At 44.2% G+C, this 27,910-nt stretch overlaps 1 protein-coding gene across 9 annotated transcripts in view; it reads left to right on the top strand.

Moving 5' to 3' along the window:
• LOC138350766 (epidermal growth factor receptor kinase substrate 8-like) overlaps window positions 1–27,910 on the top strand; it is an 83,859-nt gene that overhangs the window by 10,227 nt on the left and 45,722 nt on the right. For 2 of the 9 annotated variants that reach the window (XM_069302104.1, XM_069302098.1), the window contains exon 1: window positions 24,420–24,538. The exons of 2 other annotated variants lie outside the window; for them this stretch is intronic. The gene's annotated coding sequence lies outside the window, so the exon portion shown is untranslated. Of the gene's footprint in view, window positions 1–24,419; window positions 24,539–24,904; window positions 24,928–26,945; window positions 27,205–27,910 lie in introns of those variants that run through there. 5 more of the 9 variants (XM_069302105.1, XM_069302100.1, XM_069302101.1 and 2 more) reach the window with 5 other exon arrangements.

The following is a 27,910-nucleotide window of genomic DNA, read 5'->3' as shown; positions in this document are numbered from 1 at the left end:
AACATAGTTTTATTGCAACAAAACCCAAGCGTATATTCCTCTGGTGTAATGTAAAATGTAAATGAAAGACTCGTAGCACAGATGGTGGGAGATACTTCGGTCTGCTACCTGACACCTCTCCCCCATCATTATCCCCCTCGGAATACCCTGTCCGTATTTCTGACCAAATGATGTTGGGTTGTTGTCTGTCTGGCCGCGGCGCCTCCAGCCTAGCCTCTCCCAACAGTTAAAAACAGGTTTACACCGTACGTCTCGGTATATATTTCCGTGTAAATAGAGGGTCACATTATATGAAAATTAAGTAATTAATGATGCGAAGCGAGAGGAATAAGAGGCTTCAGTTTACTTCGTATATTATGTCTTATCTATATCTATATTTATCTTATCTATATTATGCACATCTTATCCACCATGTGAGCGGTAATGGTGAATAAAGGTTAGAGGCGCACAATAGTTTCAGGAACTGAATCCAAATTTTCATTTAATCAAGGATTTTACAACAGTTACATATTTTAACATAAACCAACACTATCGCGTTTGTCAAACGAGCTTGGTGACCCCGAGAGGCCTGAACACAGTGAAAGTTAGTTTGTCGCAGGTGACGACGGGTTTTGTAATAATGAAAATAGGTAGTGAAAAATATATAGCAGATAAGGGGAACGCCATTATGTTCGCGCGTGCAATTCTAACCTTGCTTCCACTGATAATATTTACAAACAATAAAATATCCCGCAAACCGTTGCTATGGATCCCACCTCTAGTTTATCTACTGAATGTCAACATTATATATATATATATATATATATATAATATATATATATTAATATATAATATATATATATATATATATATATATATATATATATATATATATATATATATATATATATATATATATATATATATATATAATATATATATATATATATATATATATATATATATATATATATATATATATATATATATATATATTATAAATACGGGGTACGTATTTGTATATGTACGGGCAGGGGTACATGATCCCAGCTTTACAGACTACACCACCAAATGGGTCTCTCACAGGACCAGCACCCTAACCACTGCCTTCTGAAGCCCATAAGCAATCCAGCTGGGATCGCCCTATTGCTGACCTAGAAGCTGCGACAACACCACATGCCACTGCCCGACTTAGAGCTGTAGCAGCTCCCCATGCAGGTGACTTCCTATTAGCAACCCCAATGTCAGCAATCGGCACTCGTCTCACACCACAGTCCCTCCGAATTGCTGTGGCTCTTCGCCTCGCTGCCCCATACAACACCGAATGCAGGTGTGTTTGCGGCGAGGCAGTGGCAGACAGGTACGGACGGCATGGCCTTCTCTGCTAAAGGACAGGAGGATGGCATGCAAGACATGGCGAGGTTAACGATATTATTAAGAGAAGCCTTACCACAGCTGGTTGTCCAGCAGAGAAAGAGCCCCGTTACCTAATGCCCCGCAACTCTGATGAGCCTGTCGGTCGCCCAGACGGGATCACGGTTAACCCCTGGAAGAATGGTAGACAGTTGGTATGGGACTACACTTGCGTTTCAACTTTAGCCAATACCTACATTGCCTTCAGTGCTGCACAGGTAGGTGGTGTTGCCAATCACCGGGAAGCAGCCAAGTCACGTAAATAGAGATCTTGATCACCACTACAATTTTGTCCCCATTGCCTCAGACACACTTGGTGCTTGGGGTAAAAGTGCTGCTAGTTTTTGAAGAAGCTGGGGTCCAAGCTAATTGAAACAACTAGAGACCCTAACTTGTATTCTATATATCTTTGCCATGAGCAACAGCGTTAAGAGAGTCGGTGTCAAGTACGTAAAATTACTAATCAGAGGGATGCATGGAAATATCCATTGTGCGCGAATTGTGAACACTTTATAAATAGGTGGTAGAGCCATGTACAAGCTAAGGCTCCAGTATAGTCTCTACCAGCAAGCACTGTTAGATAAGCACACGTACGCAGTGCATCCAGCAACATCACAATGACGAGGAAGGTTTCATCCCAAGTTTTCTCAAAACTTGTGTTGGGTGGGGGGAGGGGGGGAGTACGTGACTAAGCTACCACCAGCAACGCTGGGCAGAGCGAGTTGGGGAAGAGGAGAGTAGTAGTCCATTGAGTACATGTTTCTTTTAAGCATGGGTACACATCCTCATTTATGCAGCCATCATAGACTATATGTAAGGTTACATAGCTTATCGAGAGCTAGCTATGTGATGGTAAAATCCTCATTTCGCAGGATGGTTAGTCATACAGGGACTTAAAGGATTGGGTGGTTATAGATAGGAGCTGCCTCGTATGGGCCAATAGGCCTTCTGCAGTTACCTTGTTCTTATGTTCTTATATCAGGAAGAGTGTCGACTTTATTCTCCTGTAGGGATTCTCCTGTGTTGAATCGTTGTAATTTGTGTTGTATCTTGAGCCTTTATAGGTGTCTGATGCTTTACATTGCATGTTTCCTGGCTTTTTAGCTTGCACTTGCCTGCCTTTAAGACGCACAAACTCTCCATTTCCTCTCCCAAATGTATGCAGGTGTCTGTACTTGCGCGCGCACTTGGCTGTTTACCAGCTTGCTGCCAGACCAAGATTGTAAACAACTTGGCGTGTTCCCGCCACTGGTCAAAGTTTTTTGTATTCATTCTTTTAACTGCAGTGGATTGGATGTGGGCGTAATTACCGTTTGTCCAAGAATAGGAACGGTAAAGTTTTGAAGATTACAATTTTTGAACTAGTAGCCTAAAAACTGAGGTTAATGGGTGAGAGATGCTTCAGTGATCAGATACAGGTTGAGAGTGAGGGATAGCGTAGTGTGGTGGTGGTGGGCCGCCCTTGTGTAGCTGCCGGGTAGAGGAGGGATGGTATATTAATAAAAAAAAAGGGGGGAGGGGGCGGGTTCTTGCGAAGGGCTGGAGGTGTAGGAGAGATGGATGTGGATGGTGAGGGAGTTTGGTATGGGGGTGTCGTTAGGTGGAGGGTAGGGAGCGATTTGTGTTGGAGATTTTTTTTGGAGGGAGGTGGGGGGATGGGGAGAGGGTAGGTATGTGGAAGCCATAGGTATTTTAGGGTGTGTGTGTGTGTGGTGGGGGGGGGGGGGCGGTACCATGAGGAAGCAAGCGATGACGGGGGGGGGGGGGAGTAGGAGAAGGGGGTAGAAACGGGGAAGGTAGAGGTGACGAGGAAGCACGAGAAAGCTAGAGGTGAGGGTTGGCTGGGGGGGGGGGGGGAGGTAGGCAAGAGGGTAGGTAGAGGTTAAGGGTAGTGGGGAAGGAAGGTATATGGATGTCCATAGATGAATACTGTGAAGCATTCATCGGAGTGTCTATATATGAATGCTTCACAGTATTCATCTATGGACATCCATATATGGTGAAACACATGTGAAGAACCTCTCACACACTCACAGCTCCCTGACAAGAGGGAGCCAGCTTAGCTTAGCTGCCAACACCCACACATCGTGTCAGCAAGGCGGACAGCCCGCCTGCTTTCATACCTCTCACTGTATTTCCCACTTCTATACTTCCCTTCACCTATGCCTCTCCTTCCTCTTTACTCCAAAAAAAAAAAAAAAAAAAAAAAAAAAAAAAAAAAAGGGGAAGGTAGAGATGTAGGCGTGCTTGTTCAGCACGTCAACATTGGTGCTTGGAATGTGACACCTGCGTCAGTGCTCGCGTCACAGCACACGTGCTCTCTGCCTGCCAAGGCCTGCCATTATGCTGTTGTGCCTGCCATTATGCTGTTGTGCCTGCCAAGGCCTGCCATTCTGCCTCTGAATCTAAAAAAGACTAAAACTAATTATCCAGTCAGGTCGAATCAGCTTAGGGCGGCCGCTCCCAGGTGAAGGTCCTCGTTCAGGTACCCGAGGCTAGGTAAACTAATTAAGGGGGAGGGGGGGGGGGTTGTAAACTACAGCCCATCTCTCTGCTCACCTTGCCACGTTTTTTTTTTCGTGCGGTAACAGGAATTTTCTTTTAGTACAGGCACTCGCCGCATTAAGAGAGTTGAATTGAACTTGTATATCTCCTGTATTTTAATTTAGATATAAACTTTACATCGCGTTTCTGTATCTTGGTAATTACAATTGTTATATAAGGCTATTCCTGTGCAGATCTTAAACCTCTGGCTGGCCAGCATAATCATTTTATTAATCATTTCAGTGTGGGTATCAATGTATTCACCCCCCACACCCCCCCCAGGAAGCACCCCCGTGACAGCTGACTAACTCCAAGGTACCTATTTACTGCTAGGTAACGAGGGCATTCAGGGTGAAAGAAACATTGCCCATTTGTTTCTGCCTAGTGCGGGAATTGAACCCGCGCCACAGAATTAAGAACCCTGCGCGCTATCCACCAGGCTACCAGGCCCCCAGGCGGTGGGCCTGGTTCGTGTACGTGAGGTAGGGCGTAGAGTCCTCCGCATGTCAACATTCCTTACTATAATAGTTAAGTGGTTTGAATATTTTTTATTGACTAACCAAACTCTCGAGTGCATGAAGAAGTCTTGTACAATGAGTTAAATCAATCATTTAACTCACTCGGATAACCCGTCCTCAGGCCAGGCTCGTTAAAGCAATTTTTTTTTTTTTTTTTTTTATTTTTTTTTTTAAAGCAATGGCCAACACCCCTTCCCCCTCTCAAGACGCATTCGTCAATTTTTACGGTTGTGCGTTAAGTTTCTCGTATAATTTTATATTAAAGTTGTATACATAGTTAGGTATAGGTTAGATTAAGTGTTTACATTCTGAAGGCGATTATTTGTATTTGTAGTTCATGGATGAAGCATTAAAAATTTATAACAGTTGCGATTCTAAGATTCGAAGCACTGTTAGTGAAATGTTCGAATGCTATCTGTTGTGTGTAAAGTTTTTCATTCATTCATGAATGTGGGGGGGGGGGTGTCTTTTGGATTAAAAAACATTTGACCTATGTTGATTAGGATGGGCTGCACTTGGAACCTCGTAAATCGAACTTTGGTCTGAAATGTACGAGACTTGGCCTACCAATCTTGGTTGGTAAAACGTCTCGTACTTTTTAGGTCCGAGTTCGAATCTCTTGTGATCCATGTGATTGAAATGTTACCCACGCTGTTGCATCGTACATCCGTTATCAACAAGTTATTGTCGGGGACTTGAGTAACCCCAACAGCTGCTTGGAATAATTTTATCAGGCAACCAGGAAGTGGATAGAGAAATTTAAATGATTGAGAATAATTGTTTAGCCAGATAATGCCCTCAACGAGGTGCCGCTTGAAATCTGGTTCTTAGTACATGTAGGGAGCCGGTCGGCCGAGCGGACAGCACACTGGTCTTGTGATCCTGTGGTCCCGGGTTCGATCCCGGGCGCCGGCGAGAAACAATGGGCATAGTTTCTTTCACCCTATGCCCCTGTTACCTAGCAGTAAAATAGGTACCTGGGTGTTAGTCAGCTGTCACGAGCTGCTTCCTGGGGGTGGAGGCCTGGTCAAGGACCGGGCCGCGGGGACACTAAAGCCCCGAAATCATCTCAAGATGATTTCTCCTCATCTTCTCATCATCAAGATGATGAGGAGGATGATTTTCATCATCCTCCTCTTTGTCAAGAGCGACGGTAAATTAACAGACGACAGTGAAGACAGATGGCCACTTGACTCAACACGGTCTTCAGTTCAATTTTCATTAAATGTAAAAGGAAATAAAACTAGAATATCTACAACAGCTGAATTTCTTCAGTAACTGAAAAAAATTTAATATTGACCCTCTCGGCATTATGAACCATGAATTATTTAGAGCTCGGACACCTGTCAGAAACTTAATTCAAACACGAGATGTTGCTTCATCTCAAAGTAGTCTTCACAAAGTCGCTAGAAGAGGCCCATGTACCTAACAACTTGAAACTAAAGATTGTCAGTCAAGGTGACGGGAAATGTGTAATAACCTATAGTTTCGTTAGTATGACATCGGTGCTTTTGGGAATATATAATGGTAACGATCGATTATTAGGTCCTTCGTTCTGTTCTCTGCGGCCTTGTTCCTCCACTGGAGACATCTCCCGTCACGCAGGGTGCAGTCGCACCTCCACAGATCTCCAGTATCATCTATTGATTCTGGTAATGGCTCAAAAGGGGCACTACTTACGGGCTATTCATGCCCGTGCCACCTTTTGGATGGCTTAATCTTCACCAATCAATCAATTGTTCCTCCGTTACAAGGCCGCAGCCAATACTTAAGTATTGCCTTGGATACTTGGCGCTGACCTGCCGTAGCACCCATCCACCTTGTACCGCACCTTGAAAGTCCTGTGCAGGCTTTTTACTGCACAGCTGTTTTGTTTGCAGTCTTCTCGTTCTGTAAACGTCAGCAATGTGTCCTCTCATATTGTGCTGACCTAACTAGTGTCGACTGTTGAGTTCCTCTTGGTAAATTTTATAAAGGCCTAACGCGTGTATAATAAAGGCTTATCCAGACACCTTTTCCTGGTACATTTTCTCTGCCATTCTTGTGCAACTCCTCTGTTTGTGGAAGAGTTGAACTCTGCTGATGGCGTTTACTTAATTTTTTTTCAGTTAAACCTTCGTGATATCCTCCTCGGAGAAAAGGAATTTTATTGGAGAGCTTTGAAATCTTGTATTTTCAGAAACGAATGCATTTCTTGAGCAAATGATTGTTCCTGTAGTTGACTCGCTGTGCTACAATAGTTGTATTTTTTTATACTTTTATCATTCTGCGTTTAGCGTATTTCAAGGAGGTAAGAGTTGTGCTGGGTTTCCAACCATATATATTGCTGTTGCCTCCAAGGGTAACAGACCTGCACAGAACTAGTTACCCGTTAACGGTCATGCATCACTTCGTATATCCCAATTTTCATGATTATATGATATTCTGCCACTGAGCCTTTGTCATAAGCATTCAATAAACTCTCAGGCTATTGTGATTTATGTGTGTAATGAAGTAAGGGCGGAGAGGTAGAACTATGTCAATAGGCCTATTGACATAGCTCGAGTGGATGGGGGAGTTGTGTAAAACCCTGGTTTGTGTCTCGGAGAGGCTGCAGGATCCAAGTCAAGTAGAACTTCTGGTTTAAACTCTTTTTACCATGTCGTAGCTCAGTCGATTAAGGCAACTTCTGCGAAGATCTCGGACGTAGGTTCGAATCCTCGTTACGGCCCTTGTGGATTTGTTCCATACGTATGTGCACAAGTTCAAAGATCGGTGTTTAAAATCTTGGATGGGTAGAAGTTGTAAAGGAAAATTTTACTTTTTTTTTTTAATTTGTCTGGAATCCAGTGGCTCGAGTCAAGACTGGATTGAGAGGTCAGATGAAGCTACAAGAATTGCAGCAATAACTTTAGTAATGAGTGTGGTTTTTCTCAGAACAGTTTCCTCAACTTCTAGAGAAATGCAAATTTTGTTGAGTTGATGACAAAGAACACAAGAACATAATGATATGTAAAACTGCAGGACTATCTGTCCATGTGAGACGGCTCCCACCTATACCCAAATCCATAAATATATATATAACCTTGCCAAGGTGTTGTGGTGAAGGTGTTGAGGGTGTTATAGTTGCCACCCTCGACCCCTTCCCCCTTCAACCCACCTCTCACTGTTGCCCCTTTCCCCGCTTTCAACCATTCTTTCCGGTAAACGGGTGCGAGACATTTTTCAAAAAGGTGTTAACGATTCTAATGGGATCTGACTCCTAGTGTTGGCAGAGGACAAAGTTATTCAGGTCCTCTTATCAGGACACTGGACGTACGTGTGTGTATGTGTGTGTGGTGGGGGGGGGGGGGAGTATAAATTATGTTGTCAGAATTCTAGGTCACTACTAATGACATTGACCTTCGAGCAGAAACCCGATTTATGACTACAGAACATTCAGGTCGGTTGGGAAGGGGATTTGGAGACATACTAGCTCTCACAAGCGTTACAAAATGTGACGACGATCTGTCGGGTCTTTGGATGTTGTTGTTGTTTAAGATTCGCTACCTGGAACTTTGTTCCAGGTAGCGAATGATGGTGAGCCCGTAGAGGGTCTTTGGAGGTCTTCGCAGTGCGAGAGGGGGGGGGGGGCTATGGAGGTCTTCGCCGCCAGTTCCTTCCGCTGTCTAGTCATCCACTGAAGCGATTGGGAGGAAGATATAAATGCGTATGTGTACCCATGAAAATGAATTTGTCTAGAAAAGGTGAGTCATCTCTCTATCTGTTTACCCAAGCATAGTGATCACCATAATTGTGGTGTTTTAGATTCAGCTACTGGGGAACAAAAAGTTGCAAGTAGCACGGGCTAAGGTGAACCCGTAGTGGACTTACCTGGCACGGGAGCGGGGCTGTAAGTACATAATTGCGGAACACCATTGATAACGAAAGTTGAAGGGTACGGTGGTCACGTGACCAGGGGTATAAAAGCCTATCGGGCGAGGGTTATCTTCAGTTCATTCGCTAGATATGCGACTCTGTTATTAGCGTACCTGTTAAACCATGTAACCTTTCGAGGCGATGTATAAAAAAGGAGGTAAACATTACGCTGTTTTAATTTAGACCAATACGTCGGCTTGTTAGCTCATCTTGTTACACCTAAAAAAAAAAATAGGCACTAACGACACATTTTGTAGTCGCCTGCTGCTCGCGGCTCTCACAGAGCCTAATTTTCTAGTTATTAGCGCGTCTTGGCATATGCCCAACAGAGCCTTATGTTTACAAAGATGAATTATGTGACAAAGATGAATTTCTTTCAATTACAATAGGGAATGTGTACGTAACTTATTATAAGACTAACGCGGCGCATTGATGGTCTCGCGAGACATGGGTTTCTCAAGTATTGGTTTAATTGACCACAGAATGGCAGCCTAATGGGCCATATGGGTTTGGGGGGGGGACATTTAACGTGGTTAATGGAACATGGAGGTGAATATACCGTCTGCCATTCCAGAATATTTACTACCACAGTTAACTAGTCTAATAGGATTTTGTGTGTGTGTGTGTGTGTGTGTGTGTGTGTGTGTGTGTGTGTGTGTGTGTGTGTGTGTGTGTGTGTGTGTGTGTGTGTGTGTGTGTGTGTGTGTGTGAACTTACTGGTGCACATGATGGAGCTGGAGGACGACTGCGTGGAGAAACTGTCAAAAAATCCCAACCGAAATATATCGATGAATTAACATGCTGCAGGATGCGTGTTAGTGGCGCAGGGGTGCGTGTTATCAAAGCCACGGGGGGTGAGCAACGCTGTACCGATTGTGTAATAAAATTTGGACCAAGATGTGTTTTGTTTAAGGTCAGAACTAAGCACTGCACGCTTGACTAACTTTTTGGCTTAAATCGCCTTTACATTATATCAAGGGTATAAATAAATGCGGAGCTCTATGCGCGTGTATGCACGCAAAGACCTGTTACTAATGCCCCAACCAAACCAGCCATTCACCTACGTAAATGTGAATCGTCACCTACGAGTAAATTCCATATGGACTTGCCAAGTAAAAATTCTTAGATACAATATTCATGACCCAGAAGGCAGACTGGTCATTCAAAGATGATAGCGGACGGTGACTAGTGTTTGACAAGCTGTCAGGCTGAAGGGTGTCTGAAGGGTGTTCTGATCTCATTCAATAGTCATGCGCAGATAACGATAATATTGATTAATTATCACTACCCCGTTTCCCACTTTTCTAGTGTTGGGGGTATCAGGAGGATACGAGAGGGCAAACAATATAACGCAAGATGTCTAAAAAAAGACTCTTCTTTAGCCATTTTTTCTGTAAGACATAGTGTATAGTGAAGTAGAACAAGCACCATCACACATTAGTAGTGTTGTGGTGGAGTAGTGTTGTGTTGGAGGCTGACTCCATACATAGTTTCAAATGTAGATATGATAGAGCCCAATTGGCTGAGAAATCTGTACACCAGTTGATTGACAGTTGAGAGGCGGGACCAAAGAGGCAGAGCTCAACCCCCGCAAACACAACTAGTCGAGTATATTAGAAACACATCAACAGCAAAACCTCACCACTTGATACAGCAAAGTGTGAAGTGCTTCCCGCAGGTTCACACAAAAACTGTCGAAACATCCACTTTTACCAAACTGGTTATACGTACCCATATTTCCAAGCTCTTTTTCGTTCGCTGTTCAAGCGTTTCCCCTGTTACTTTCATTTGCTCCTCTTGTCATCTCTTTTGGCTGTCAGTTACCTGCCTTGAAATTGTCTTAATTATGCAGTTCTCTATTGTCGTAGTTTATATTGGGATTGACTCGACATACTTTGAAAATGGCAAGGTAGGGCTTGGCCCCCCTCCCCTCCTCTCTGTCTCTGTCTGTCTGTGTGTTGAAACAATCTACCTACATTGTACCTTGCAGTACAATCATGCTGCTCGAGCCAAGAGCTCTCATTGGACATCAATCATGCTAGGTCTATCTAAAGCATTAGCGAAGATAGCACAAAGCAGCCGACCTGTGTACTTAGCACAACGGGTTAATTACACGACTCGTTGTACCAATGCAACACCCATGCAGTAGTACAACATGAACCAGCGGTGGGAATCAGAAAGACTACTCTCGCAATAAAAATAAGATAAGATAGTGATAAAAACATATATAATTATAATACAAATGAAGATAAAACTGTGGTAACTAACAAACACATCGGGAGGAACACAGCTTTTATATTTTGTGCGTCGAGTTTTTGCAAGACTGATGCTAGGGCGTGAATTTTATGTTGTTGGTTGTACAAGTTTTTGTGGGTGTACTTGCATTTTTTTTTTTGTGGTGCATGACAGCTGTCACTCAAATCCACAACCGGACCATGGTGTATTAGGGTTTCTTGGATTATTGGGACGAGGCGAAGATTACGCGCAGTTGTCTTGAGTGGTTGTGCGTTGTTGTGGGTCGGGGGGGGGGGGGGGGTGCGGGTGGGTGTTAAGGGCTAGTTATGCTGACTGTCAGGATCCTGGTGGCAGTTAATACAAATCAAATATGCGTTTACGACCGGGGAAGGGAAGGAAATTATCAGGGGAAAGTGCCAAGCCATTAGGACTATATAGCACTTTGAAGGAATCAGGATAAGGTTTTGGGATGGAACGGGGGAAAGGAATGGTTCCCAACCACTTGGATGGTCGGGGATTGAACGCCGACCTGAATGAAGTCTTCATCTTCTTGGGCGCCAGTCTAATATCTGGAGCACACGTGTGGGCATTTAAAACAAATATACGGAATATTAATGAAATCGGTTAAGTAAAGGGGGTAAGGAAGCTCGCGAGTCAAGGTGAGCGAGTCGCTGAGTGATTATGAACGAGTGCTAGGAATACACAATATGTCGGTAACGTAATGTATCTGAAGTTTTGGAGTAGGATTGCGGGATCGAACTCGCGTCCAGTGTCACCCCAAAGAACGCACACTGGTTCGATCCCGCCGTCTTTCTTAAATATGTGTGTATACCAGAAAAGGTGCTTAGAATCTAGTTTGTATGGCTACCATCTCATAAAAAAACTCATTATGATAGTCTTTACAGCCAAATTAGCATGTAACAAAGATGAATTTGACCTTTGTATCCCCATGTCTGTTAAGACTATTGTTCCAAAACACTCGGATGTAATAAGAGAAATGACCGCTACTCTGAGCCCTGCAAGCACCAGTATAACAAACTATGATTTGTTCAGATCCAAAACCCATGAATAGGAGCAGCACAAAACGTCCACCAGACTGTGAGACACAATGGTTTCCAGGCTCAGGTTGGGGGTACGGGTAACTTGTGGCAGGTGGCTACAGGTGCAACCCGTCCTCTTAAAAAGAACGTCACTTTTGGCCCGTATGCGCGATATGGCTAAATTTGGACGTAATTTGAAATGAAATCGACTCACAAAAGTGACGTTCTGTTCCGTTTTCTATTTGAGTCGTCCGCCTTACGCGCAGAGGTTATAAGAGGACACTTTAAATTAACGTTTTTCATAACGTTTTGAAACTTTATAAGAATTTCCTGCCCACCTAACCTATCAGAGGACCCTTAACTTACTGTTGTTGAAAAAAGAAATCCCAAATTTATTTTCATTTTTTTTTCATTTTCAAATTACGTCCAAATTCGGCCATACGGGCAAACGGCCAAAAGCGACGTTCTTTTTAAGAGGACAGGTTGACAGGTGACGCATCTCTCAATCCTGAGCACTTCAGGTGCAAACTGTGAGCAGAAACAGCCATGATCTCACACTTCATTACTGAATGCCCAATAATTACACCGTTCAGACCTTCCGACATGATACGTGGAGCTTTGCAATTACTTTAACAACTGTGATCTTGATATTCTCACAATGCAACCTAAATTTGTCAGGGTAAACTACTGACCACGTGCCTCTGTACGACTGACCATCCTGTGAACTGGGGATTTTCTAGCATCACATAGCTAGGTCTTGACACACCAGGTACACCTTCATAAAGTAAATACAGATGTACTTAAAATGTGTTAATAAAACAGTTCTAAAGTGTCTTTTCTCGCACAATAGAAGATTTACGAGCTAGATAGTGAAAGCGGTATTGTATATTAATTCATATCAAAGATCTTGTTAACCTACTATGCCTCTTGATTTCAACTTGATTTCAATGCTGCCTCCTCGTTCTACTCGTGCTAAAGCTTTCGTTTTTGCTCTCCAAAACATGTAATTGTGATGGTGCGTGTCTGTACCTTTTCCAGTGTGCCGAGATCTTGTTCCTTCAGCCTTTCCTCCTAGCTCAGGCGTCCTTTGCTCAGGGAAGAACCTTTCAGCAGACTTACGGATATTCTCTAAATTTTGCTCTGCTTTGTAGCTGAGAATTCCACTCACAGGCTATATATATTCTTTCGTCCTCTGCCACCTCTCATCTTGGCGGTAGACCCTCCTCCCTCCTCTTGCTGGTGGCCTATTAACCATTATGATCATGCTCCTATTTATATTCATCCAGACTCGTTCATGAATGTCTAACTTAGACTTAAAACAATCAAGTGATCTCGTCTACCATGCTTCATGCTACCCAGTAATTGTTCCATAAATCAACCACCCTATTTCCAACCTAGCATTTACCAGTCTTTTCTGCCTTTACACTTGCCATTTTCTTTAAATAGGTAAAGTCTACCCACATTGTAAACTACATTCTCGCCAATTGGCAACGATGATTCTTCGCAGAAATACCAGACAGTTTTCACTAATCAAATTATAAAAGCTATTTTGAATTTACGGTTAGGTTTTTATTAAGAAACGTAGGTAATGAAGCTAATAGATATACTTAAATGCCAACTTTCTAATATAAATAATAATTTTGGTAAATATCGTACTTGGATTTTTTTTTGTATTATCCGTGGAAGTGCCTATACTCTTGCCCCGGCCCGTTTCTCGATCGTATAGAATTTTTGCGTGTAAAACAGTTCCAAATGAACTAGTGTATAAAATTTTCAGTATGCAGGCCTCCTACTCTCTCGGCATTGTAGAATTTAGGCAGATTCTACATTTCCATTATTTCCCCTTGTTTGTAGATGGTGTACCAGTTATAACTTTATTCCAACACTTGACCGGATTAGCATATAATGTTACATATAAAAGGTAGCGTATCATTATATAGGTACTTCGTTGGGTTCTTGGATGCTCTTGTGTCCAGGAACTTGGAAACTGGAGAACTGCCAGGTAGTGTGAAGACGGCCAAAGCAGGCCCGGTATCCAAAAAGGCTAACATGAATGGACGGACGAGCATGGGAAGCATGCATAAGGACACGAGTAAATAAATGTGCGTGCAGACACGGCAAGAAAGAACCGTTGCACGCCATGATAATTCCGTGACGCGCAACTGTGCGTGGGGGTCAGGCCGCGCGTTATCTTAAAGAGGCTCTTTAAGTTTACCGGTGTATTGTTGAGTCTGGCTTATTGGGGGAGGGGGGGGGGGGGTAGGGAGGGTTGACAGGTCGAGCGTAGGAAGCGACTTGTAATTGGTGGGTAGCATGACTGGTGTGGCGCTGGTAGGGGGGGGAGGCAGGTGAGGCGCTGGTGGGGTGGGGGTGGGGGAAGGGATGGTGCGGGTTGGGGTTGGGGGGGGGGGGGTGCAGGGAGGTGTGGGAAAGAGTGTACTGTTAGGTAGCGATGTCCTCCGGATCGCAGCGCCGGGGGTTAAAGTTCGTGGTCCGGGCCCCGACCCGGCGCCTGTCTCCTCGCAGGCATCCATGGCTAAAGACTTCGAATAGGATAATTAAAATATTTTCAGTGACTGTTGAGTGGCGCCTGTGAGGAGACAGGCGCCACTCAAGTCATTGGCAATATTTTAATTATCCTATTCGAAGTCTTTAGCCATGGATGCTTAACATAGGATGGCTGTAATTTGTAAATACATTTCTTAAGAGGAAGGGAAGGAATGCTTTGTTAAGCTTGTACTTAACTATTTTCTTTTTGGCTTGCTTTTCACATCACTTGGGTTTGTAAATATCTCGCCTGTATGCAGACTTCATTGTGAATATAACTTTATGAGAGTCCTCACACTACATATAACTTCCCTAACTTCATTCGCTTCTCTAGCTGAAGAAGGATGTACACTCTTGGTACTGATGGACTTCCCCAAACTTATTTGTTGATTTTAATCAACAAACGTACTATGCACTTTAGACCATCTCTGGAAGGTGAAGGGACGACGACGTTTCGGTCCGTCCTGGACCATTCTCAAGTCGATTCCAGGTCGAATGGTCCAGGACGGACCGAAACGTCGTCGTCCCTTCACCTTCTAGTGTGTGGTCTGGTCATCATACTTAGCCACGTTATTGTGACTCATCGCCTGCACCCTCTGGAATATGTAGTGGAGTCGTCCTCTCATCCTACATGAAGCGAAACTAGAGAAACTTGAGAGGTAAGCCTTGTGGTTGGCCCCAGAGGTAAAGGAGGGAAAAAACAAAGGACACGTGATCACGATGTAAAAGATTCTAAAGAGATTCCACAGTGCAAACAACGCCTGTTGTAAGCACTAATTAATAGCCAGTAAGTAGAACGAACAAAATAGGGTAACTGGAAAATGTATGGACACAGTCTCGACTACCTTCCCCAATTTTTTAGTTTTTACACAGATGGGTACAGGGACAGACGACTGCCGACTCATGTTAGCAGGCTGAGAACTTTCCTTTCTCTTAGCTCATAGTAAACCTTCTCCTACTAGCTTCCCTGGAACACGACTCGCTAATCGTTTAACCACCAGGTACCCAATCACAGCTAGGTGAACAAAGGCGTACAGCACATTGTGTACAGTACAGTGGACTTGTTCAAAGGTGTACAGTTAAGGATTGGCGCCTAATCAATCCTCCCCGGATAGGTGCGACCCTTCTAACTCCTTTCTCTTGCTTAGCCCTCACACTGATTGGTTCCTAACATACTTTACTTACCTAGTGCTACTTACCTTTCTATGCCTTGTCCCCCCCCCCCTTCACTCTACCATCAATCGACTGGTGTAGAGGGTCTCGTACTCTCCACTTCACGCTAAGCCACGTCTGGTGTCTCAAAAAGCACAGGTAGGCATACAAGTAGCACTAGGGAAGTCAGATGTGTCGTACGGGAGACATCTCCCGTCACGCAGGGTGCAGTCGCACCTCCACAGATCTCCAGTATCATCTATTGATATTGGTAATGGCTCAAAAGGACCACCACTTACGGGCTATTCATGTCCGTGCCAGCTTTTGGGTGGCTTAATCTCCTTCAATCAGATGTGTCATGAAGCACATCAGAGTACCGAGCAGAGATTCAAGAGCAGGTATGGTGCATTGCGTAAGGAACCATTGTAATAAACGACCGGTGACTGAAACGAGGGACCCAGGAGCTGAAGCTCGCGTCGCCAGCGCACATTGGCGAGTACGCACACGGGCATTACACCGCTACACGATACGAATCCCGTTCCCACCTCAACACACCATCGTGATGTCAACAGTGTTCTCAGAATAGTTCTGGCTCAAGGTGGTCCTTGGCAGGGAAGGGGGGGGGGATATCAGGAATTAAACTCTCCTGTTCTAACTTATCCGCCCAACAAATATAGTTTTTTTTATCATAACCAATGTTAAAATGCAACCATTAAGAAAAATAACTCAAATACGCAAGTTTTCTATGTATCTGACTCGATAAGATAGACGAATTGCTTGGGTTGGGATAAAAGGTATTTTTTTTACGCAGTGGCAGATTAAGAGAACCATACCCAAGATGACACCCCCCCCCCCCTTCCCACCCTTTGCCTTCAAAGATATTCCTGCACGGACTCAAATCCTCTGGCTAGACGCTAAATGGAGTTTTGGCTCTTATGTTGGTTTCAGTAATCAGACGATAATTATCCTCCGTGGCATAGTGGTAAGACACTCGCCTGGTGTTCCGCGAGCGCTTTGTCATGGGTTCGTATCCTGGCCGGGGAGGATTTACTGGGCGCAAATCCTTAACTGTAGCCTCTGTTTAACGTAACAGTAAAATGTGTACTTGGTTGTAACAACGATTCTTCGCGGCAGGGGATCGTATTCCAGGGACCTGCCCGAAACGCTACGCGTACTAGTGGCTGTACAAGAATGTAACAACTCTTGTATATATCTCAAAAAAAAATAAAAAATAAAATAAGTCAGAATAAGGTGGTATCAGTAAGATTGTCTAATGTGTTAAACTACTACTAGTGCACTGTTAAGTCTCGGTGGTAATCTTAATTGGTTTGCAACTGCACAAACCGCACAGTTCCAGTGGTTGGTTTGGCATTTCCCGACAACGCTGACATTAAAGTAATCGCCTTTCTCCCACACATAAAAGATGAACACGGAGCTGGAATTAATCCAGCTGTGCCTCACCAAGCCCAGGATGAACAAACAGGAAATGCCTTCATCTGGGAGATGATGGCTCTTTCTGATAAGAAAACACGCAATCACGCACAAACTTGAGCTTCACCTTCCTCTAAAGTCCTCTTAGTTTACTAATCTGGATCACAAATCCCCGAAATTTATCTCCCCCCCCCCCACAACTTCTACGGACCGCATGACCTTGTAGATTCAACCCGTCGTCTCGCCTAATCGCGCCCCCACATTGCTTTTTTTTTTTTACTGAATTAAGCAATCTGTTGAAATGTGACGAATTATTCAAAATTAATGTACCGTAATATTGGCAATTTTTATGCATTTACTTAGATGGGTTCCAGGAGGGTTGCTTGGGTTGGTGCGTTGTTTGGGTAGGTAAAATGATAATATTTTTAAGTGGCAAATTGAGTTTGTGTTGTGTAGTTGACCAGACTACACACTAGAAGGTGAAGGGACGACGACGTTTCGGTCCGTCCTGGACCATTCTCAAGTCGATTGAGGAGAGAGAGATTGAGAATGGTCCAGGATGGACCGAAACGTCGTCGTCCCTTCATTTTCTAGTGTGGGTTGGTAAACATCACTCAGTGTTTGGACGTTTTCGGGTCACTGTTGTTAGGCTGATAAACTGGGACCACTATTGACATGTTAAAGTATGTAAGTAACTCAAAATTACTGGAACGGCTTGGGTAAAGGCATTTTGGGATTAGGTTCCCCAGCCCATTATCCAGCCCGTCCTCTCGACCGTTCCCATCGTCACTAAACTGATGTATTAAATTAAGATAAGCTAACGGAGTACCCACGAATAGAAAACCGGTCATTACTTCAATTTTGCTAGGCGTTATGAGTTTTAGTACGTCAGTTTTTGGCCTTAAGGGATTTACGTCAAATTGCGATGTACTGTTTGAGAGGAGTTACAATGTGCCGCTTATTAACTGTTCTAATGTCGCTGGCAGGATGGGTATGGGGTGCATAAAAACCAAACTAGGACTTTCGTGAAATAAAAAGAACCGTAATATTAGAACTACTACTACTACTACTGGAAAAAAAAATACAGCCTCGATAGGTAAAGTGTTTTGGCTATGTTCGGACGCTTCTGGTTAGGCAAAAAACTAAATTTGTTGGTCGTCATATCGTGAGAACGGGCAGCTGCACGCACGTGGGCAGGTCTACAAAAGTTAATGACCTGACGTCACCTATCATTTATAGCTCTGGCTATATTTATATCTTTACTAACCCACGGAGGGAATGATGGGGGGGGGGAGAAGGGTGAGGGGGAGGCGAGACCTCGTTACTAGCACGTAGCGTCTGGTCAGGCGGGTCGGGCCTCCCTGCAGTCCCCGTCCTCTTTTTAGAGTTATCACGTCACAGAAATGATGTACTAAAGTGTGCGAGCCTAACAGAGGAGCCACGAATAGATACCGGGACAGCCCGTTAATTTTGCGAGCAATTGGGATTTATAGCGCCTCATATTTTGACGTTGGGGATTTATACATGAAAATTAAAGACAGCCTTCAACTCTCCAACAGTATTCCATGATCTCCACCATGTTATTTAGTAGGTTAGGGGGGGGGGAGTAGCTACCTACACAGACGATGTATGAATATTCTATATATTATTGTTAATGGTAGGAGACTGGTGACTCTAGACCGTCCTTGGGCTCGTGACCTGAGAAATGGTGGGTACTTTCATATTTGTGAGGAGGTCTGGCAGCGGCCTCCCTTCACCGGCATTCCTGGCTTGACCTGCGCACCACGTTTGTCATCTGGCAGCTTTACTGGATACTGGTGGTCTTGGCAGTGTTTAAACTTGAGGCGCCTTCAGTGAATGTAGATGCCGATGCTCTTTCCCGTCTTGCTCCCAGCAGTTAAACGTGTACTGGAAATGGGTGAAATCATTTTTGAATTCTCGTGTACTTTATATACGACTATGACGTCAGAACTTGTCACATAAACCAAATCAAATGCCAAGGTCTTGCAAGTTTATTTTTTTATATTGATATTGATATATTGATGATGCTTAAGATGTTCACCACAGGGTTCTGGAGGACTCGTTTGGTAGGATAGAGATATGACAGTCTCCAAGCTTTACTCTTCTGCTGAATGGTTTTAGAACCGGACGCTGCTATACAGCTTAAATCACAACGATGTGGAAATTAGTGTTCCAGTTTCAAGTTCTTCACTCCTTTCATAAGTATTAATATACTCTACGACAAGCTTTTAAAGGCTCGAGTCTCATCGCTCTAGTGTTGCGAGGACAAGTTCCCTCCTACCTTTTTTCACATTCCAACCCGTATGTGTCAGACTCGGTCTTCTGATAAAACTTTTTACTTGTATTTATTTTTTTGTCCTCCCGTTTTAAATGGAGTGTGGAAACGGACTGTATATTCCAGTACTGGTCTCTCGTGATGTGAGCTGAACAGATCATACTGTTAGCACTGTACGTAAAGTTAAGCCATCGTTACTACAATAGGCTTAGAGTGTAAATTCAATGTCATACTGCTCCCGTATCGCTTATGCTATATACAGAGGATTTCAAAAGTCTTAGATCACAAGACTCCCTCCCACCACGTGGAGTAAGACAGGTCTCCGAGGGGCTGGTGGTTATATTCAGCCCGTCCTCCTAAGGTTTTCCAACGTCACGAAACTGTCGTACTAAAGTGCCCTTAACCTAACTTACCATATGACCCACGAACATAAACTGGGACGGTCAGTTTCGCGAGCCGCTGCCATTTTCTAGTACGACAGTTTTTGGGCCGTAGGTAGAGTATACGTCAAAATGCCACGTTCTATTAGGAGGACGGGTTGTTATTTTAGCGTAGAAGTCAATACTAATATTTTTGTTTTGCAGTGTAAGCATTTTAAGCGTTGTATTTTCCCGTGGCAGGTGTTTAGTGTGCCTTGCAGTGTGTGCATGGCGTGCCGAATATTGTGCAAGTGGTGGTATGAAGGTAAAGTGAGGAACCCGCAGTGGCTTACATGTGCATGTGTACGGTGTTCTTTACAAGCGTGTGTAGTCCTGTCCTGCTCGGGCAACACTGCATAATCTCCATTATTATTATTATTACAGGAAGTCGCTCGCTATTTAAACCAGTTCTTGTATCATGACCGGTATTTACGGAATTATGAACAGTTAATGGCCGAGCCGATTAGCGTAATGCAATCCGGAATTTTTTGGCCCCTTTTTATATAATATATATATATATATATAAATATATAATACATATATAATACATATATATATATAATATATATAAATAATAAACAAAATATAAGAATTGAAGAGTGCATCGACAGGCGCCTTCATCCGTTTTGTATAATGTTCATTATATTTTTACGGTGAACACAGCTTAAACGCTGGGTAAGGCGGGGCAGCCATTAATGCCAGACACTGCCGGTTAATTGCTTTAAACGTAATGGTGTTCACGTGGACATTGTTTGAAATGTGACGTCAATAATGACACATTTGCGAAAGATTGTGACTAGCCTGTGGCAACCTTACCGTGCGGGGGGGGTTACCTTGAGATGATTTCGTGGCTCAACATCCTCGCGGCCCGGTCCTAGACCAGGTCTCCTTGTAGCTAGACTGGTCATCCAGGCTGTTGGACGTGGCTACTTGACTCGTGACGTGTGAATCACAGCCTGGTGGTGCTGCAGTACCTACAACCTGTCGGGTACCTGTCAGGTACCTACAACTAATGCATACTTCCAAAATATAACCATTGTTTATAGCGTTCTAAGTGGATATGTTTAGATTCGAGATAGACCTGGGTAAATACAGACTTACGCACAGAGATCACACTAACGTGATGCATCAAATTTAACCCTGTCGTAGCTCGGTCGACTAAGGCAGTGTCTGGGATGCTCCCGGACGCAGGTTCGAATCTTCGTCACGGCACTTGTGGATTTGTTCATGGGTAAATACAGGTTTGGGAACAAGGTGGTTGATTTATGGAACAAATTAACTGTTAATATAATAAGACAGGATTGTCTGATTTGATCCCTATTGGTAAACTTAACAAAGAGCTGCATGACGGAGTTTCCTTACTCTCGCCTGCAGCTCGTGCTAAATCAGTGTTGGCCTATTTGTCTGGTGAATCTAAATTTGTCCAGTTTATATTAAGAGTTTAGATTTGATAGGTTGAAAAATTATGCTAATATCCCCTCTGATAACGCCTACTATCCGTTTATATCCCTCAATAGCTCTAAATACAAGTTACAGCCCTTCTTCTGTGGCAGGTAAGTCCACTACGGGCTCACCATAGCCCGTGCTACTTGGAATGTTTTGTTCCCAGTAGCTGAATCTTAAACAACTTCAACAACAGCTCTAAATATTTGAAAAGTAGTTTAACTTATTACAGGATCGTACCCACCCTGTGAGCGGAAGAATGCAAGTTCAATAATCATAATCTGTGTTACTAAGAGGATTAGATTATAGGATAAGAGGTTTGTACATCCTGATCTTGCGGATTAGCTTCGTTGTCGTAGTTAGAGGTTTGAGTCCATTCCGCCAGCACGGTCGTAACCCCCCAGGGTGATCATGTAGCCCCAGGGGGGGGGGGAGTGATCAGTTTAACTTAACAATTTTAGTTTGTCAGCAACTTCAAGAATTATTAATATATTTATACATCATTAATACGGAAGTCACCCGAGAATGAAAGAGGGAAGATTAATGTTTGACTTCAGGTTGTAGTTAATTAATAATTGATAAAGACGTCCCAACTAAATATAAACATACAGGCAGTATATATGTTGGTTCTGAACAAGGGAGTATGCACTTACCTGTAATACTTTGGGGTTACTCCTCACTCACTCCTGTAACTCCTCACTCAGTCCTGTCACTCGTTGCTCTCACCCCACAACCTCCACAGCTGGTCACTCAAGCTCCCGTCTCTCCTCTCCTGCTGTTGTTGTTTTTAGATTCAGCTACTCTGAACAAAAGTTCCAAGTAGCACGGGCTATGGTGAGCCCGTAGTGGACTTACCTGGCACAGGAGCGGGGCTGTAACGCTCTCTTGCTGCCCCTCTCTCACTATATATTTATCCCTCCCTCCCTCCTCCTTGACAGCACCGCTCCTGTGCCAGGTAAGTCCACTACGGGCTCACCATAGCTCCTGCTACTTGGAACTTGTTCAGAGTACCTGAATCTATAACAACAACCCACTTCTTCCTTACGGGCTACGCATGCCCGTGCCGCATCTTGTAGCTTAATCTTCAATCAATCTTACGGGCTCGCCATAACCCGTGCTACATGGATATTATAGTTCCGAGTAGCTAAATCTTAAACAACAACAACAAGTCAACCTGTCCCTCCATGTGGGCTGGAATGTGGCTGTGTTTCCTCACATGAGGTGAGGGGAACTAATACGAGCCGGGGCATGCTTCATGCCTTGTGTCTGGGCTCCTATCATCAACTTCAAACTTGCCTCAATTTTTGAAGCCCACTGTCAGTGTTCACAAGTATTCATTAGTGTTCACCAGTGTTCTACTGTTTACTTTTCAAACTGTTTACACGGCGAGCAAGACTTTTACTCTAATTCAGTGGTTATCTTGAGGTTATCTTGATTTCGGGGCTTTAGTGTCCTCGCGGCCCGGTCCTCGACCAGGCCTCCACTCCCAGGGAGCAGCCCGTGACAGCTGACTAACACCCAGGTACCTATTTTACTGCTAGGTAACAGGGGCATAGGGTGAAAGAAACTCCGCCCATTGTTTCTAGCTGGCGCCCGGGATCGAACCCGGGACCACAGGATCACAAGTCCAGCATGCTGTCCGCTCGGCCGACCGGCTCGCTCAACATGGTAGTTCCAAGAAAAACTGGTGTACTCATTAAGTGCGTTTCAGAGCCTCCTTGGAACATTAGAGTAGAGTCTATAATCCACGATACCCCCCCCCCATGTTGTGTTATAGCCTTTTTGTTAAAATTCAACAGATTCTTCGTCTCTTCCCCCCCTTCCGCAGGTGTTTATAGGAGTAGATGATTCCTGATTTGTTTGCAAGCTTAGAGCTATCCCTCTTGCATCAGGCATTGTTCTACCTGTTTTCCCTGAAGCACGATCAGTCGGGTAAACTTGCAACCGGGTCTGCAGTTACTGTTGAACATGTGTGTAGAATTAAGGATTTGTGACCCATTATTTCTTCCCCATTCTCAGAGGGAGGAGTTGTGAGGAAAGACTAAGGAAATATAACCTCGTATCACTGATAAATTTTCATATGAAATTTATAACAAATTATGATTTCAAGAATTTTGTATTATGAAATTGGCAAGAACATTATTTGGATTGTGTTGTACATGAAGAAACGGAACGTGTGTAAAAACTAGCGTACCCAAATGCGCCACAAAAGACTATATAAAAATCCAACGTTGCAGCGCATCTTCGACAAGTAACGTTAATTAGCATGAACGGTAGAGCTTCTATTAAATAGAGTATGACCACTTGTTGTAGTACTGGCACGGCTGGTTTATTGGTCGTGGGTCGTGCAGTACACATGGCCAGCAATAAACGGTACTCCATGCTGCAGAGGACTTGCGAGAGATGCCAGAAGTGCCCAAACGGGTCGATTGCCTTAACACGGTAACTCCGTCACAAAGCCAAGCACTCGAGGGAACAAATCCACAAGGGCCTGGAAGAGGATTCGAACCTACGCACGGGATGTTTCCGTGCTGTGGATTTGTTCATTTGATATATCACGCTATTGTGATTTGTCTGTATATCGGTCAGCTTCATCAGTGTTGCACCAAAATCTTTGTACCCGTTGACCAGGTTGACTGCTGAGGAATGTCGAGGTCGTCTGGTGCTCCTGTTTACCCTGAGAGATCGTTGCTACTTTCTTTTTTTACTGTTGGTCAGACTTTTAGGCCTTCAAATAGACGAGAGCTGGAATGTTCAGACTGCCAAGGTCAAGCACCCTTACACTGAGGCATCAAGAGTGACTTGGTAAAACCCAGTCATAGGTGGGTTGGGTGATGCGTGACGTCATAGGTCATGCTATGTCATGCGTAGTTGACTACATGATGTCACGTGACCTGTTGAGCACATGACGTCATAAACAGGGGTATGACGTCAAAACTTTAAAAGCGCTTATCATACCTGACTAAAGTAATACAAGCAGTTCAATGTATTATCAACGTCATTGCATAAATTTACATCATTATTTCTGTATATGTAAACTATTTCCTCACAGTCGTTTCGTACAGTGGTTGTGTGGGGGAGTATGACTCAAAGATGGCTGAGTAATGTTATGAAAGACCGTGGTATAGTAACGGCAGGTGTGGTTGTGGTTGTAGGTGTGGGTATGGTTGTAGGTGTAGTTGTGTGCATGCCTATGCTGCCCCCAGTGTAGGAGCTTCGCCGACTTTATTTATTTTATTTATTTATTTATTTATTTATTTATTTTATTTATTTATATACAAGAAGGTACATTGGGTCTGTGAGAATACATAGCATAGTATTTACAATCTTGTAAAGCCACTAGTACGCGCAGCGCTTCGGGCAGGTCCTTAAACTAACAGATAATTTTAAGTAGGTTAATTCTACTCCTCACTGGTGACTTTTGGTGACTTATCAAAAATTTTTAGTAAGGTTTTAGCGGTGGTCTCACGACCCTTATCTTCGCTGGCGTGTGTTATCAGATAAGGTCCCCGTGCACCTCTGCCCCTTCGCCATGTTTCTGGCTACAGTTTAGCAGTATACACTAGAGGACTACAACGCTTAACAAGGCAGTTCGTCCCCCCCAGTCCCCAGAGTCCTTAGTAGGTGAGCAAATTGAAAGATGTACATTAGTTTGACTTAAGCTGTTTAACTTTCGTCAAAATATTTGAGTCACTGTGAGCTACGCGACTGTTGATAAGATATTCAGTTCCTGGAAAGACTTGAAGATCGTCGCCAGCAACACCGCCACAAAAACTCAAGTTAACTTGTAATATTATTTGTAGTTTGAGGAAAATACGGGTGTGTGTGCGTGTGTGGCTGTGTGTGCCCGCCTGTATATGTACATACTCACGTGTTTGTGTCAGTCAAGGCGAGGCGTGTTTGTGGGTGCGGGGCTGGTGTTTTATCAGGGTATTTGACGGGTGCCATTGTTGTTGTGGCAGCAGTACCCACAGGTGGTGGCAGTCTACCCCTCTCCCGCAGGGTGCACAAAGGTAAACTTCGATTTTGTTGTCCTTTATTCACACTTACGGTTCATGGTTATTCGGGAGCTCCTGAGTTACCATGGAGGGTGACGGCCCAGGTGGGTGACGGTGTAAGTGGCATAGCTGCGGTTAGAACCGCAGGTGTGTCGTGGAGGTGAGTGGCGCCTCAGGTGGCGAATCCAATTTGAGATGAGGTGGAATTCAATCGCCTCGGTTTGAGAGCTTCCTAGGAAGGTTTTGTGTTGGTCTAAGGCCATACGCTGATAGCAATACATACATACGTACGTACGTACGTACGTACATACATACATACATACATACATACATACAGGGAAAGTACTCGCTGGGTTAGAGACTGTGATTGATGGTTTTTAGGCAAAAGGGAACAGGGACAGTCTTTGAAAGGACAAATTTAGTTCTTGGGAGACGAAAAACACTTTGTAATTGAATTATTGTTCTAGATTAAACACCTTCGCTTGTCTGGTGCTGCTCATTTGTCTGTTTTAACTGTGAATGATAATAAACTAACATTATATATATATATATATATATATATATATATATATATATATATATATATATATATATATATATATATATATATAATAATTAATGTAATATATATGTGTCAGCGAGTGATTTGAGTTGGCGGATTGCTTAAGAGTTCAACATTCCATTAATGTTCGTTCACTCTTGTTACATTTCTCCAGACCCGAAAGGGACCAAGTTGAAAACTGTGGTCACTATTTTTTAGTGTATATGTGCACGCACTCACTCACTCACCCCCCCCCCCCCCCCCACACACACACACACACTACCTTTCTAATTCTAGGGTTCATAAGGGCTGTCAGTTAACGTTCAAAGTGAAACTGCAAGCAAGAGCTGTTATCATACCTCAGTGCATTTGAAACTCGGTTCTCTCGTGTCTTCTCTACTAGTTACACCATTCAAATATCTTATACACGGATTATCTTCCACGAAATCTGCCGTCATCACAGATCAGTTTGGCCCCCAACAAATGAGGTGATTCGTTTGGCCTCCAACAAATCACCTAATTTGTTGGGGCCTCCACTAATTGTTGATCTAGTCGAAAACGAAGCCGACTGTACTACCGGGACCCTAGCCTATGTAGCCTAAGCTTTCATTTCCGTTATAGATTCCGTCAGATATTTGAAAAGGTTATTTATCTTTTCTACGCCTTTTTCCTGAAGGGTTAGCATTCTATTTTATTCCCATTAACTTTAGCGTCAGTAGTCTTGGCTGTACTTGTGTAGTAGGTAAATATCCCGCATCTCTGTCTGCAAAATCTACTTTATTTTCTCATCAACTCTTCTTGCTGTTTGATCGTTCCACCAGCCCTCGTGGTCGTCGGTGCTCCCTCGTGGTCGTCGGTGCTCCCTCGTGGTCGTCGGTGCTCCCTCGTGGTCGTCGCTGCTCCCTCGTGGTCGTCGCTGCCCCCTCGTGGTTTACCTTGTGATGGTGGTCAGTCGAACAGTTTGCGCAATACCACACCTGCATGGCAGTCTTAGCCAGATATTAATGAAATTCACTCCGTGTCATTCGGACTAATTTGCAAGAGACTTAGACGGTAAATGTATTCACTGACGAAATATATAACAATTGCTAAATACTATTTCGTGCCATAACGCGAAGATTGCAAATTTTGTCATGACCTCAAATTGATAATTATATCTAATAATTTGTTGTAGCCCAATTGGATCAAGCTTCCAGGCCTACCTATCGTGAGCTTTTAGGCTATCAGTTAATTGGGCGATTTATTAATTCTGTATTAAGGTATTGTAACAGGGGAGGGTATAGACTCGGGAAGGTGGAGGCAGCATCTTGTGCGATGAGGGGCTGAAGCGGCGATCATCAAACAGACGTGAAGTGTTTGGTGGGGGAGGAGGGGTCGGGAGGTCGAGGTCTATCAACATACCGGCTGTAATAACCGAGGTAAGAGATTAAAGGCCAAGATAGCAGTGATTATCAAGCAGCGTGTCGCGATAACCGCGGGGGGCCCCGTCCGGCTGGTCGACCGGGCTCCCACACTAAGGAGACACTTGCTTCGACCAGCAGTGGCCAGAGTTCTTGCTCAGTGGAAGTCTAGTTAAAGTGTAAATACAAGTCGCAGCGTCGCTGGAAGAGGCGTTGGAGTGCCCGGGCCAGCGGGGGCTCGACAAGAAAGAGCTTCTTTGCCACTGGAAGCCGGTATTTACTGGACATGTGACGTGACTCGTTCGGGCTCAGCAGCAGCATATACACTCGTAGCTTTCATCTTCACTCTAGGTAAGTTACCGGCGGTAGTCGCTGAAAGCTTAACTGTCTGGCGTGTGGCAGTAGTGGTCGCAGAAAGTGGTTCGTTATCTGAATTTACCAGAGGGCCCCTCGACGGGGGGCAGAATGCTGCCATCTGTGTAGTGGTGTCGACGGGGGGCAGAATGGTACCATCTCTGTAGTGGTGTCGACGGGGGGCAGAATGGTACCATCTCTGTAGTGGTGTCGACGGGGGGCAGAATGGTACCATCTCTGTAGTGGTGTCGACGGGGGGCAGAATGCTACCATCTCTGTAGTGGTGTCGACGGGGGGCAGAATGCTACCATCTCTGTAGTGGTGTCGACGGGGGGCAGAATGGTACCATCTCTGTAGTGGTGTCGACGGGGGGCAGAATGGTACCATCTCTGTAGTGGTGTCGACGGGGGGCAGAATGCTACCATCTCTGTAGTGGTGTCGACGGGGGGCAGAATGCTACCATCTCTGTAGTGGTGTCGACGGGGGGCAGAATGGTACCATCTGTGTAGTAGTGTCGACGGGGGGCAGAATGGTACCATCTGTGTAGTGGTGTCGACGGGGGGCAGAATGCTGGCGGCTTGACAGGTCCACCCTCCCCCCCCCATTACTCATGAGTATTTTATCCAGCTGAATTTTAATCTAAATCAATGTTTTTTGGTATTTATAGTGCCTCGGCGGGTGGGCGATTTCAATGGGTCTATAA

This window comes from Procambarus clarkii, chromosome 47, assembly GCF_040958095.1.
Source record: "Procambarus clarkii isolate CNS0578487 chromosome 47, FALCON_Pclarkii_2.0, whole genome shotgun sequence".
NCBI lineage: Eukaryota > Metazoa > Arthropoda > Malacostraca > Decapoda > Cambaridae > Procambarus > Procambarus clarkii.
This window is presented reverse-complemented; position numbering and strand designations above follow the sequence as displayed.